The sequence below is a fragment of the Lagenorhynchus albirostris genome, chromosome 12, assembly GCF_949774975.1.
Source record: "Lagenorhynchus albirostris chromosome 12, mLagAlb1.1, whole genome shotgun sequence".
Classification (NCBI taxonomy): Eukaryota; Metazoa; Chordata; class Mammalia; order Artiodactyla; family Delphinidae; genus Lagenorhynchus; species Lagenorhynchus albirostris.
Window position 1 is genome coordinate 58101195 of NC_083106.1, and position 14154 is coordinate 58115348.

Sequence of the window (14154 nt, forward strand, 5' to 3'; positions counted from 1 at the left end):
TGCTAGGTCCCTGCCCTCGGGGTACTCATACTGAGACATGCAAATACATGATTGCAATCTAATGAGACAGGTGAAAGATAAAGACATTAGTTTAGTTTGTTTGGTTTAGGTTTTTTTGGCATGAATTTTAGGGACTCATGGAACATACAGCTAGAATTCTTTAAAGGACAGTTGGTATATGCGTATGAAGTTCAGCACAGAGTATCGGATAGAAGTATAGGTTTGTAAGTTTGGAGGGTTTGAGGGGGTCCAATAGAAAATAAATAAGACCCGTCTTCTTCATCTGAGAGCTCAATCAATTAAATAAAACAAAAGAGAAAGAGAGAAAGAAGACCAAACTGATAAAACTCACAGTGGAGAATCTGGCTCAAATCTGCAGACAAGGAGACCTGTAACACTAAGCACAGAATTAGACAGAATTACCAGCCCCGTGATGGGCAACTGCCAGGGACCATACCTCCTGGCTCAGGGCCTTTACCATGGAGCTTGTCATGTGCTTGGGAGTAACGATGACACGTGGCACTGAGACAATGAGGGAAGCATTGGGCCAAGCACACCCAGTTCATCCTTTCCACATTTACCAGTGTGATAAGTGACTCCACCTTCCAAACGACGGAGTGAGTGAGAGAGGGAATGGGACCAGGAGGGTTTCACCGGCAGGGACATTGCCACATGGAAGGAAACATCAGTAGTGGGGCAGAAACATCCTCTCGACCACTCCCACCTTAATCAAGTCAGGCCAATCAAGGGCCCAGGAGAAGACAAGAAGCTAGACCAGAAGCTCTGGGCATGAGACACCAGGAGACGGGCAGCTGGGAGCACCTGGGTAGAGTGAAGGGAAGAAAGATCTCAAGATGAATAAGCTTCTCCCATTTAAGGGAATACATCTGACTCTGCCTGTCGCTCCAAGGACTCCTTTAATGTGAGATTTTATGTTAATAAAATTTTGACTGCATCACTGTCAGTGTTTTCTAAGACTGTCCTATATGTTTTTTCATGACTACTCACCACTTAGAAAACTCTAAGATGAATAGTATTTTACTGCTATCATATAGATGAGGCCACTGGGGTCCAGAGAACTTGAGTCTCTAAAGCATGATCACTCAGCCACTCAGGGGGAAGCTGAGACCTCAATCCAGGGTTCTGATGCAGCCCCTCACTAGGTACATACAGCGCTGAAAAAATGTATGTGATGATCTCTTTTGATCTGGTGATCGTTTAAAAGGATGACTGAAATGATCATCTGTTATTAGTTGTGGCTCCTCAGGTCCTAATAGGACAATTAAAAAGAAAACACAGGATCTTCTATTCTTTATAAGAGTGAAATAATTGTCATAAATTATTTGTTTGAGGTTAAATCAGTAATACTCTAACTCTGAGACATGTTGGGTTCCTTTGGGCTCTTTGGTAAAGGGGGGAACTCAAAGCTGAGACAAAAGTCATGAAATAGCTGAGAAAACATATATTTGGCATCAGTGCTAAGTTGTGATTCAAAAAGAGCATTTCACATAAAAAAGCTGAACCTCAGATTTTTTTTTTCCCCCAAAGTGTGCTTGTCCCCAGTCTTCAGTTCTTCCAATGTTCTTTAGGCCTTAATTAAATAAGAGCAAGAGAGAGCACTGGGCTTGGGTTCAGGATAAATATCCCGGGCTTGAGCAGGAGATGTTGCTTTACTGCTTTAATGACTTGGAATACATCCAGAAAGCTCAGACGGGCTAGCGGGCGAATCTGACAGCTACTGAATCTCACAGCAGTAACATTCTAACCAATTAAAAACAGAGCTAGAAATAATGGTTTGTCGCTGAGTGGTGTTTCAGAAACCAATTGGTCCAGATTAACCAGAGGATTAACTTTTCTAACTGAATTTAAAGGTCACGGGGAGCTGCCTTTAATGAAAGAAAGAGAAGAGCATTCAGGTAGAAGGGGAAGACTTACATAGAGAAATTAGGTTAATAGATCTTGCTTTCTTATTTATAGGCAACTAACCAAACTGCTGTCTTATTTTACGGCAGGAGTTCACAGTCAAGGATAAATATGTTCAGTATACAAACGAAAGTTAAATGAGCAATCAGGCGTTTCTGAGGGATCCCTCTAATGGAAAGGGCATAGATGGCCGCCTAACATCCATAAGTATGTTCATTTTTAAAAAAGGATTTTTGCTAGGTAAACCAGCCTACTTTTGACTGATACCTAAGTCGGATGGGATTGAAGTCAGGTTAGCGACAGACCGTCTAACTTGTGTAGGTACCTGAGATCAACTCGTCAGATGGCACTTGCGTGGGTATGTCCACAGTAGCCTGTTCTCATCAGGGCCACCGAAACATGTGCACGAAGAGAAGGCTTTGGTATCACTGTGGCAAAGCTTTTCACGGCTGTGTGATGGATGGCTTTTCCTTGTTGTAAGGATCTTTCCTCCAAGATTCACTCTTCCTACAGTAACCTACCTACACAGCATGCATCTCCCGTTGTGCGCATCACCCTCGCACCCACAGAGTGAAAGCAGTTTGCTGTGGGTGGGAGGATCTTGGGCTGGACCTTGGATGAAATACTGGTGTGCAGTTAAGTGTTAAAATGACCTCCTGTTTAAAGTTACTTCCTGTCCCTAGCACATAGTTGGTTTTAATAAACATTGTGGAGAGAAGGTTGGGTGTGTGTGGCAGGGCCGGGGGAGTTGAAGGGAAAGAGAGGGAGGAAAGTTAGTCCGATGGAAGGAAGATGTTGCTACTGACTGTAAGGGATTAGAATGGCCAAATAACCGAGGCAGTGTCAATTCTGTCATTTACGTGTAGAGCTTGCATTACGTTCTGGAATTGGATTTCGAGAGCTGGGTTTTGCTGCGAAGAGTAACCTTGTGTCAGAGGTGTGTGAAGCACCTTCCAGAAGCATGACACCCCAATTGCTGATTATTTAAAGGGAGCCCTTTGATTCCTCTGTGTGATATGTGTCAACAGCCTCCAACAGGCACCACTCGATCCTACTGAAGCCAGGCAGGGATTAGAGTTTCAGGCAGGATCTGAGATTGTACGCTGGATCTAGTCACAGACATATGGGGCCCAGTCCATTTTCTGGACTCTCCCCTCTGGTTGGTTGGTCTAACGTTGAGTCTGGCTGGGATGTTCTGCTGAATGGGACTGCGTACTCATTAAAACTCCTCATGGGGGGCTTCCCTGGTGGCGCAGTGGTTGAGAGTCTGCCTGCCGATGCAGGGGACACAGGTTCGTGCCCCGGTCCGGGAGGATCCCACATGCTGCGCAGCGGCTGGGCCCGTGAGCCATGGCCGCTGAGCCTGCGCATCCGGAGCCTGTGCTCTGCAATAGAGGCCACAACAGTGAGAGGCCCGCGTAATGCAAAAAAACAAGAAAACAAAAAAACTCCTTGTGGGTGGAAACCAGATTCTATACCAATATTCAAGGATAATTTTCAGTTGGGGTACACTGGTTTGACTGGCTGTTAAGAGATCACTGCTTTTGTACCAGTGGTAAATGGCTGCTACCATAAGCACGCCTGCCTCACACCCACTGCCCCCTACACCTGCTGCCCTGGCCTCTCCCTTACTGTTCTGCAACTAAAGGCCTGGCCCAGAAGGGGACCCTCAGGACTCTGAACCACGACCTGCAACCGGTGCCCGTTCTTAGGGTCTGTGTCGAACACTTGGCATATTGCTCCTGCCTACATCTGTACGAGGCTCTCAGCAGTCACTAATGTTTGTTCTGTGTGCCCCTCATTATCTCAGTTTACAGGGGTCACCTCACTGACTCCTATTCGCTCAGAAGCCCATAAGTAAATTACCTGCAGCTATCAAGGAATGAAACGGTCGCTTAACATCTTCATCCTAGATACACCACAGCTAGGCCTATGTATCCCAAAGAGAAGCTTAGAGGTACTGCTATCTGGCTTACTTAGATGTGAAGGCAGTCAAACGAGTTTTCTGCATATAAAATGCACTTTCTGACCGAATATTTAAATTGGCTAGTTAGGGGGACTGAATTAACCAGACAGCTGACAGTCTCACCTCCTTCTAGGTATAACCTTATCGTTAGCATCTTACAGCTAGAAACACAAGCATTTCAAACATTCTTAGCATTAGCAAAATTCCTTTGTTGATAGTTCATTTTTCTGCTGGTCATTTAAGTTTTGTTCCCTTTTAAATCAGTTTCACTCAAAACATAAGAAATAACTGTGACCAAATTAACTGACAAAAGTTCGTATTTTAAACCCCTACTAAAAAGCAATTGTCCTTCTAGTGACATTTCATCTCAAACTGAAGTTATCCCTCCCGTATGAGGGCAGCAGAAAGATGAGCCGTGTTTGTTCCACTTCTGAGACTTGGCTGAGCTACAGTTGATAGGTTTTGCGACAAGCGCACTTAGATGCCAATGGAGCTCCTGTTATGAGCCACGCACTCTTCTGAGTGGTAGGGATTCAACAAGGAGCAAAACAAAGTCCCTTCCCTCCTGGGCCTTAAAATCATCCCAAACTATTGTGCTGTTTGTGGGAAAAGAATCATGAATTCCCCAGATGTTTTGAGGATCTTAAAAAAGAAATTCTGCTAAATTATTTTTTATCTTATCTTTTGTTCATTCTAGTGATCCTATTTTTCTATTGTATATTATACTGGAAAGAAAACCTGGAAAGAAGAAAAAAAATTTCACAAAGATACTTCTGGTTATATTTACCATTTCTTTACACTACAAATCCTTGGGTGTAATCACAGTAAACTACTCCCCTGTACATTTTTCACGAAAGGAGTGCCTTCTTTGTTGGCTTTGGTAAAATGCACAGTGCCTAGAAGGATGTCTCTGTCCCAGAATCCTCCCTGCCCTGGACTGGACCAGCCCTCCCTCCTGCTGGAAAGCTCTTCCCCAAACACCTCCACTCGTGCAAGTTCTATTTTCCTGGTCATTTGCAAACACACTCCTTTGGTATGTTTTTCCTCCATATATGGTGTATACTTTAAAATCGAGGATTTACAGCCACGTGTAGACCCCGCCCATTCTTCAAAGTCTTGCTCTGACATTGCTCGCTCCGGCAGTCCCTCCCTTTCAGAGCCGCTGGGATGGAGCACATTTCTCTTTCTTCTCTCATGGCTCATTGTTTATTTTTATTTTTTATTTATTTATTTATTTTTGCGGTACGCGGGCCTCTCACTGTTGTGGCCTCTCCCGTTGCGGAGCACAGGCTCCGGACGCGCAGGCTCAGCGGCCATGGCTCACGCGCGCAGCTGTTCCGCGGCATGTGGGATCTTTCCGGACCGGGGCACGAACCCGTGTCCCCTGCATCGGCAGGCGGACTCTCAACCACTGCGCCACCAGGGAAGCCCGGCTCATTGTTTAATATTTCCTCCAGTCTATCATGAATTAGGGCTCTTTGTGTATGCATTTGCCTCTTTCTCTAAAGCATGAGCTTCTAGAGAACTAAGACTGTATTTGAATCATTTTTGTATTTCCCAGAGTATCTAGCACGGTGAGTTACACAGAGTAGCCACTTAATAAATGCTTACTGAATTGAGTAGAATAAAATAATTTAGTGTCACTGCAATCCTTTATCACTGACTTGAAAAGGTAGAGAGGGAAGAAATTGGGTTAAGCTAAACATACTCATTTTTGCAATACACTCTATCAGACAGAAAGATTATTCAATGTATTTGTTTCCAGTTTCCTATAGAATATTCCTTCAATTCGTAGATATACTGTATATTGGGGTGTGGAAGTGAATTACACATGAGGCACCCTGTCTAAAGTATATGGAGTTTACAGAATTGCCTAGGCTTCGTGGGACCCCCCCCCCCAAAATGAGGGAAATAAAGCCCATCCAAATATTTTCGAAAGCCACTGGAGAGGAATAAAATACAAAAAGCTAATCATGCAGTAGCAATAGCAACCAAGCTCCCTAAGTTTTGTTAAACTACCTGACTAGTTAGAGCCATGTTCAGGGCGTCTCCCGCATTTTTCTCTACCCACCTCTACATTCCCTCTGCTCCCTTGGGAAGCTTGCTCTCATTAAAAGGGATGGGAAACTAGCCACATCATTACATTCACTTAAGGCAGAGCTTAGCTGGTCAGTACCCACTACTGTCAGCAACAAGGGCCACTTTGGGATTTTGAGCCCTTATGGGCATCTTGTTTGGGATTTTTATTTGTCTTACTTTGAAATTTACATGTCTTTAGAACAACTAAAATTCACAAGAACGAACTAATTAATGGATTCCATTTTTGACAGCTACAAGAAGACGGATGAGAAAGTAACATGCTTCTGGCAGCGTGTTATCAATTGGGAGGCAACAGTGCATTCTCTCTATGTGGAACAGTGAGCTGGAACCGACACTGACAGATGACACGGCCCTTTGACAGTGACGCCTGTACGAGCTGACAGCTCCACTTGCAGTCAGTCAAGTCCACGCTTTGCAGTGGAATTTTAACGGGCTTGATTTGCAGAATATGCTTTGCCTACTTCTCAGCTTGTAGTAGAAATGAATAAAAATTTCAAAACATTCACATTAAAAAGTGGATTCTAGGCTCTGTTACCCAACCTTCTTCTCCCTTCAAAGCTAAGGGTAATAACAGTAAATAAATCTTAATCTTAAAAAACAAACAAAAAAATAAAAACCTGTAAGACATCTAGGAAAGGAACAATTCTCTCCTTAAAATTAGGTTTTCTATAAATCAAGGTAATTCACATATTAGTCAAAAGCCCTTAGGAAGGGCAAGATGCCAAAGTTCCCAAGGTAATTATAATTTAATCATAAAATATATATATATGTGTGTGTGTGTGTGTGTGTGTGGTTTGTATTCAAATCACAGGAAAAAGGACTGACTCAGTTATGTTTTTTTAAAAAAAATTTACCACCTCAACCACTTTTTAAAAAATAAATTTATTTTATTTATTTATTTTTGGCTGTATTGGGTCTTTGTTGCTGCATGTAGGCTTTCTCTAGTTGCAGTGAGCGAGGGCTACTGAGGGAGGCTACTCTTTGTTGCGGTGCGTGGACTTCTCATTGCAGTGGCTTCTCTTTGTTGCAGAGCATGGGCTCTAGGCACACGGGCTTCAGTAGTTGGGCAAGTGGGCTCAGTAGTTGTGGCTCACGGGCTCTAGAGCGCAGGCTCAGTAGTTGTGGTGCACGGGCTTAGTTGCTCTGCGGCATGTGGGATCTTCCCGGACCAGGGCTCGAACCCGTGTCCCCTGCATTGTCAGGTGGATTCTTAACCACTGTGCCACCAGGGAAGTCCCAATTATGGTTTTAAAGCTTATTTACTATATCAAAAACTGCTTTCAAATATTAGAAAATATTTTTCTTTAAGGAAATTATTTACTCATTCACTTCCAGGTTTTAGGTCACGCTTTTTCTTTTACCTTTTTGCAATCTCCTATCTTTGAATAAGACATGTGCATGAAGCTGATTTTCCTGTGTGACATTTGTAAAGTTACTGTTCTGTGTTTCAATTCCTTTACCAATAAAATATAGCTAATCACCCTGTCACCACCAACATACCTTCCAGGCTCAGAGCAAGAAATGAGGGTGTCTGGGGTGACAAACTAGTGACTAAAAGGCCAAATCGGACTGGCAGGGGTGAAGTTTTGTGTTTGAATGCCCCTAGGCTGGGCAGGTACGCTTGGGTTTCCATAGCCTCTGCTCCCGGTCTAACACTGTTATCTTTCCACATTTCTGTAACTTGCCTGGGCTCTGCAGGCAGTTGAGTTTGTGACGGTGGCAGCATCAACCAACGTATTCTCACTCTTCCTCATAGAAACACATAATAATTCTAACGTTGATTTCAAAAGACTCCATAAATGGAAGAAATAAATAGAATTGGATGGTGGAGACAGGCAAATACAAATGAAATAAATATACAGTTACCAAGAACAATTAAGTAAAAGGATAATATTGGCATATGAAGCAAACTCTGTTTCAAGGGTGGTAAACTATGGAATCTAAAAAAAAAAGGCTCTAAAGAACCAGGGGTAGGACAGGAATAAAGACGCAGACGTAGAGAATGGACTTGAGGACATGGGGAGGGGGAAGGGGAAGCTGGGATGAAGTGAGAGAGTGTCATGGACATATATACACTACCAAATATAAAGTAGATAGCTAGCGGGAAGCAGCTGCATAGCACAGGGAGATCAGCTTGGTGCTTTGTGTCCACCTAGAGGGGTGGGATAGGGAGAGTGGGAGGGAGACACAGGAGAGAGGAGATATGGGGATATATGTATATGTATAGCTGATTCACTTTGTTGTACAGCAGAAACTAACACACATTGTAAAGCAATTATACTCCAATAAAGATGTTAAAAAATAAATAAATAAAATAAAAACAAAATTCTTCCCTCTTCTCAAAAAAAGAAGACTGTGTTGTTGCTGCTGGAATAGAGCCCATGCAATTTGTAATGAGGAAAATATAAGGCTGGGGTCCCAGGATTTACTTCAAACACAAAGTATTACAGTGTGCTATGTTGTGAGGAAATACATTTCACAGACTGCGTACAGAAGGCAAGTAAAATATAATGACCTTCCATTTGTTTTATGGTAATTGGACTTCTAGTTCGTAAAGTAAGTACTGCTATTATACCATGAGCCGTGATAAAAAGGAAAACTTTTCAGTTTACATTTCACCTATCATAACCTTGAATATTAAAATAAACTTACATGCTCCATTAACTAGAAAATAATTTCTCTCCATGTTTTGAATTTGTCTAGGGTGTGGTTCTCAGTGAGGACAAATTCAATTGATATGCTTGAAGAATTCTAATTAAGAAACAAGGTAATTTCAAAGGTATGACATTTAATGCATTACTAGCATCTTTTAAATGCATGCTTTTATTCTATCCTTCAATTTCTTGAAACTCCATATTTTTTTTGAGTCTTAACTTTGTGATTTGTATATGAATTAAATCTTATTGGTCAACCTCTTACCCCATAGATGAAAATTATCATAGGCTGATAAAGAATATTTGGTTAGTGCCTAGTATGCTTAGAATAGCGTATCAATGAGGGTTAGTTGGATATCCGTGTGCTAAGTGTCTTGGTGGTATTCAAAAGAATTATTGGACATATTTTTTCCCTCTAATGAGCAGTTGATGATATAAAATAGAAAATTGTAGAAAATAGATTTCCTTTTTAAATTAATGCTTATTTTCAGGTTTCTTTTTTTCTTTTAATCTCTAATCAGTTTTAATTTTAAAGCCCTTGACCAATTATATGATAGGAAAACACAAAATGGTTATAATATCAAAAAGTCAGGTTACATAAGAGTTTTAAATAAGATGGGTAGATTGTAACAAAGTTAAATATAATTATACAGAACTAATTATGAGAAAATTTCCCATTATAGATAGAAAAATGAGGGAACCAAAATTTCAATAAAAACTCTGGTCTGAGTAAGAAAATAAGAAAAACATTTTAATAACAGGAGTTAAAATGAGAATCATGTTTGTTGTTCTAGTTGGATAAATGCAATAATTTAATGGAAATATCCAAAGAAAGGCTTTATAGGTTTTTAATTGAATTTAAAACAAAAATGCTCGTATAATAGCTGTATACCTGATATTTTATGTAGCTGTTGAACTTGGCATGAAGTAATCATTTATCTTTTAGCTTTGACTTTAATTTTGAGTGATGCTAATTTAATAGACACTTTTAAGAATTAAATACAATTTAATTTTTATTTTTTTTTTAAAAAAGGGAACTTGGTTTTCTATAAAGGTGAAGAGGAAAAAGAAAACAGATTTAAACAAATACCCAAAAAATGAAATGGGGGCTTCCCTGGTGGTGCAGTGGTTGGGAGTCCACCTGCCGATGCAGGGGACACGGGTTCGTGCCCCGGTCCAGGAAGATCCCACATGCCGCGGAGTGGCTAGGCCCGTGAGCCATGGCCACTGAGCCTGCGCGTCCGGAGCCTGTGCTCCGCAACGGGAGAGGCCACAGCAGTGAGAGGCCCGTGTACCGCAAAAAAAAAAAAAAAAAAAAAAAAAAAAAATGCAATGAAAGTTTCTTTTAAAAATTTTCAAGTGTATAATAAAATACTTTATTATTGGATTGAAATTAGTATGTTTCAATCATAGAGAATGAGAAAGGTGGGGGGGAGAGAGAGAGAGAGGGAGAGACCTAAAAAGTTTTTAAAGAGTGACCAGTAGGTCACTTTAAAGGAAAGTGAGTTGCTGTGAGCAATGTAAGTTCAATACCCAAGATCTTGTTCTTTAATCCATGTTTTTTATTTTATTACTTTTCTATCTTTGTTTACTGATTTGTAAACTGACTTTTAATTTTATCATTTTTACAGATGTAGAATGGATACCTCAATAATTGCATCAAATGTAAAAAATAAATAAATCACTGTGGTCAGGTCGGAGAGGAGAAGTCAGGTCAAACAGGACCCCCCAATGCTTGGGGTATCCAGAATCTTTGTCAGACCTCTCACTGCCACTTTTATGGCCCACAGACCACTGCATTTGTACAGTAGAACTGCAAGCTAATTTGTAGGTCTACTCAACACTGCATTGTATTCGAGTGAGAGAATTAAGCCAATCAGGAAATGCATGGTGATTTGGGTTATCTTCATAACTATGACTCAATTTTCCCCTTCTTTTTAAACTAGGATAACAAATGGTTGTTTTTTTTGTTTTTGTTGTTGTTGTTTTTTGCAATACGCGGGCCTCTCACTATTGTGGCCTCTCCCCCTGCGGAGCAGAGGCTCCGGACACGCAGGCTCAGCGGCCATGGCTCACGGGCCCAGCCGCTCCGCGGCATGTGGCATCCTCCCGGACCGGGGCACGAACCCGTGTCCCCTGCATCGGCAGGCGGACTCTCAACCACTGCGCCACCAGGGAAGCCCAACAAATGGTTTTTGTTGGGATATCACCCTGAGCATGTAAGCGTTCAAGAAAGGCTTATAGATAGCAGAGACCAAAGGTGATAGTTCTTGGCTTAAATGAGTTCTGTGTTCAAAACACGAAGCTTAAAATTCATTAAAAACTCTCTTTTTGATGGTTTCTGCACACCCAAATCAAGTTATTTGTTTTATTAATTTACTTGGATTTAGTTGCATGGAATGATCTTGACTGGTATATTCCTCGTAAGTCAGGATAAAACTAAAAAAATGGGACAAGAGTTTTTATCTGATATTAAGTGAAAATTTCATTTAATAAGAACCACTTCAGAACATATATATAGCTAGTAATGAGTGTATTAACTACAAATAGTCTTTGATTTTTCAAAACCTATTAACCTCATCAGCAATCATTTACTCTTTTTTTCTCTCCTTTCCCTAACATAATTTTGGGCTCAGTTGCTTCCCTGTTGACCTTTCCATATCTTCTGGGACTCCACTGAGTAGATTTCCTGGGAGCCAGGAAAACCAGGACAATGCTGACTCAGTGTACCTGCCATCTCTCCTCTGGCATGGTCCCTCTCTGTTTGCTCAGGCTGCAGATTTCTTTCCTTCCCTTCTTCTTCATTCATTCAAGAACTATTTATTGACTATGTGTTGGACTGTGCTCAATGCTGAAGAAACAACAGTGAACAACATAGGCTTGGTCACTGCCCCCCGGAGCCTACAGTCTCCGTAGAGGCAACAGAACAATCAATTACAATGCAATATAGGGGATGCCATAAGGAATCAATACAGGAGGGGAACACAGCCCAAAGGGCTTGGCGACTTCCTGGAGGAAATGACATAAGCAGACACCTAAAGGATGAAAGGGAATTGGCTAGTGACGAGGTGGAATAAGTTCCCTGCAGACGGTACAGCGTATGTCAAGGCCCATATGCAAAAGAATGTGAAGGAAATTCAGTATGTCTGGAATACAGGACACTTGTGAGGGAGTGGTGGTGGTGGTGGTGGTGGTGACATTGAAGCTAGACAGGTGAGCAGGGTCAAAGTCATTCAGGGCCTTATAAACCTTGCTAAGTTAAGAAGATTTCATCCTTGGAAAAATGGGGAGCCATTCCAGGAACTTCTATTTGAAGCACATGTATGTTTTCTATACTCACCTTGTTATCATGGGTAAAGAAAGAGGACATTTAATTCCTTTCCTTGACAAATACCATATTGTCCTCTTCATCTCATTATGCTTCTGTGAGTTTGTGAGTGTGTGCTGGTAGAAAAGAATTTCCCATCTGGAAAATTGGAGTTCTCTTTGCGCCAAAATAGTCTTCCAAAGGCTTCTCTGTCATCTTGAGTCTTCCAACTCTCTTTTCTAAAGAATGTCTTCATTTACTAAAAAAAAAATATTTTTAAGCACCTAGCATGACCAGTCATTGTGCTAAGTATAGGAGATGTAACACTGGGCAAAAACAGAGATGTTACCTGCTCTTGCGATTTACAACTCTGTTAAGAGTTTCCAAAAGAAAACCCTAAATAAGTAAATAATCAGTATTTCTCCAGTGATAGTGGAATAAAAGTTTAGAAGTACAGAGCAACTTTTTTTCCCCAAGAACACTTCAGAGAATACAGATCTGGATTGAAATGAATTATTGGCTCATGTTTGAGCCCTGTTGACATGATGACAAATAAATATTTAGGCAAGTTATAAACTGATGTGTGAAGGCCACAGCAGTATCTTAACTTCCCCATCTCCCCTTCCGGCTTCACTCAGAAATGTTTTGTGAAAATGTTTCAAACTGCTGTAGTATACTGTCACATTAAAGGCAGGTTTCCAGGAAAAAAAAAAAAAAGTGGCAACAGCTTCCCTGCCACCGCAGAGATTAATGTTTTTCAGTTATTTATATCCCGTAACATGTGACTTTATGGCATGCCTGAAGGTGTTACAGCAGGAAAGACGAGTAAAACAAGTGAGAAGGGATTGAAACACATGACTAGAAAAAGAGGAGACATGCAGGGGGGGAGGAAATAAAATGTATGCAGTTTTTCATAGGATTCAGTGGGGAGGCATATTAATTAACTCAACCTCACTGGCTAAATTCACATCCCATAGGTGATGTGCCTTAAGGACTGACATAATGGGAGGCTGACTCTTTCTAAGCTTACAATAATTAGTCAGTGAGTGTTTATGGACTGCCTTTGTACTACATGGCACAGAGAGATACAAAAGAACAGAAATCCAATGAGGACATGAGAGAATTTTGTTTTCTTGTGACTCCACGCCTCTTGTTCCAGCTCTGGTTGAGAGGAGTTACGGATCCCTGCGCTGGGGGCACTGGTGCCTTGGAAGATGCTCAGGGTCAGGTCCCCTTCCCGACGGTTTCCCTGGTGCAATTCTGGGACCTCCTCACACTGGCCAAAGTTTGAGAGAGTCGAGAAGGTCATTTTTGCAGATGCTATGATATGGGACCTCGTGGGATCAGGTTTCCTTCCCCTGGGGGCTCACCTGGCCAAACAGAAGTACTGGGGAAATTTGTTTTTATTGAATTGAAAGTGCATTTGGGCAATGTTCCCAAAGCTGGCTGTCCATCAGAATCCCTGTGGGGACCTTTTAAAAATATGCATTCCTGGCCTCGTACCAGACCTTCGGAGTGACTCAGAACCTTCAAAGTACCAGAATCCCACATTTTCAAAAGCTGTTAGTGTGAGTCCTATGCAACCCATCTTTGCATGTGCTGGGGGAAAACTAAATAGTAACTCATACTACCGCTATGTTGTTTGACTCTAAACAGTTTCCCTTCTGAATTTTGATTCAATTCAACAATGATAATGTAAATATCTACCAAGTGTTCTTTGGGAGTCACTAATAAACATGACTGGAATTTATTTCTCTTAATACAGATTAACAGTATAGTCATTAAGCTTTTGAGCCGTTCACAACTATTGTCTTATTTGATGGTTACTACAGACAGCCTTAGGAGGTAGGTACTATTATTATCCCATTTTACAGATGGAGACATTGAGGGTTAGGTGGCTTAAATATCTTGACCAGGTCATGTCAGGATTTGAATCCCAAGTTGGCATAACTCAAGAGGCTGAGCTTCTAACGGCTCAGCTTACTGAATCTCTTTCTGTGCATTTAATAGAGATGAGGGGGGCTTCCCTGGTGGTGCAGTGGTTGAGAGTCCGCCTGCCGATGCAGGGGACACGGGTTCGTGCCCCGGTCCGGGAGGATCCCGCGTGCCGCGGAGCGGCTGGGCCCGTGAGCCATGGCCACTGAGCCTGCGCGTCCGGAGCCTGTGCTCCGCAATGGGAGAGGCCACAACAGTGAGAGGCCCGC